At 46.8% G+C, this 966-nt stretch overlaps 1 non-coding gene across 1 annotated transcript; it reads left to right on the top strand.

Annotated features, from left to right (window-relative positions):
• Positions 1 to 335: 335 nt before the first annotated feature.
• Positions 336 to 409, top strand: Trnas-gga (transfer RNA serine (anticodon GGA)). The gene has a single exon. It is a non-coding gene; the product is annotated as a tRNA-Ser (tRNA).
• The last annotated feature ends 557 nt before the right edge of the window (positions 410 to 966 follow it).

Raw genomic sequence — 966 nt, 5'->3', positions numbered from 1 at the left:
AAGAAAGTGCACATAATACCTTACAGGTTAAGAAAGGGAAAATAGACAACCACCCGTTTGTAGCACGAAGCCACAAGAATATCCATACAGATTTCTCAGAAAGTAAAGCCATAACTTGCCGAACAATTCGTCCTGGTCAGGGGATCGAACCCGGCACCAACGCCTTTCCGGGGCGGTCGCTCTACCAATTGAGCTAACCAGGAAGCTAGCAATTGGCAGCGCGAGGGCGAATTCATCGACAACTCGAAGCAACTCAACACATATTGCAAATCATTCTGCGGAATCCCGCAAGGTGGCGTAAGGGTTAAGAAAGGGATAATAGACAATTGCTAGCCTCCTGGTTAGCTCAATTGGTAGAGCGACCGCCCTGGAAAGGCGTTGGTCCCGGGTTCGAACCCCGGACCAGGACGAATTTTTGGGCAACTCAGACGCTTTATTTTCTGAGAAATCCGTATGGATTTTTGTCACTTCGTGCTACAAACGGGTGGTTGTCTATTTTCCCTTTCTTAGCCCTTCCACCACCTTGCGAGATTCCGCGAACTGATTTGCAATGCCTTACAGGTGTTTAGCGAGTACCACGGTTCTCCGCAAAATGACGAAAAATTGCGTAGTGGCTGCTTCCCTACTTCACAAAAATTAGGATGATTTATAGCGTAGTGGGTTCCTGGCAAGTGCACTTCTATTGGTTGCCAGGGTAGCCCGTAAGGCTCCCATAATCTATTTCCTCAGGCTCTCAATAACGTTAATTCCTTCTCTCTCTCGCTGTCCGTTTCTCCGGTTAACGTATGTTATAAAGCGTGGTGGGACAGTTAAATAACGACCGGGCGTCACACAATATTAATTACGTAATTAGTGGGTCGTTTAAAGCTTCCAACCCATTACAAAGGGCTCAGCCATAATTATTCATCGTCATCAACCACCGCAATAACAAAGTGCACTAATGCCTCATAGATGGTACCTCGCTTC

This window comes from Rhipicephalus sanguineus, chromosome 11, assembly GCF_013339695.2.
Source record: "Rhipicephalus sanguineus isolate Rsan-2018 chromosome 11, BIME_Rsan_1.4, whole genome shotgun sequence".
In the NCBI taxonomy this organism is placed as follows: Eukaryota; Metazoa; Arthropoda; class Arachnida; order Ixodida; family Ixodidae; genus Rhipicephalus; species Rhipicephalus sanguineus.
The sequence above is the reverse complement of the archived record's forward strand: the minus strand, read 5'-3'. Positions and strand labels throughout refer to the sequence as shown.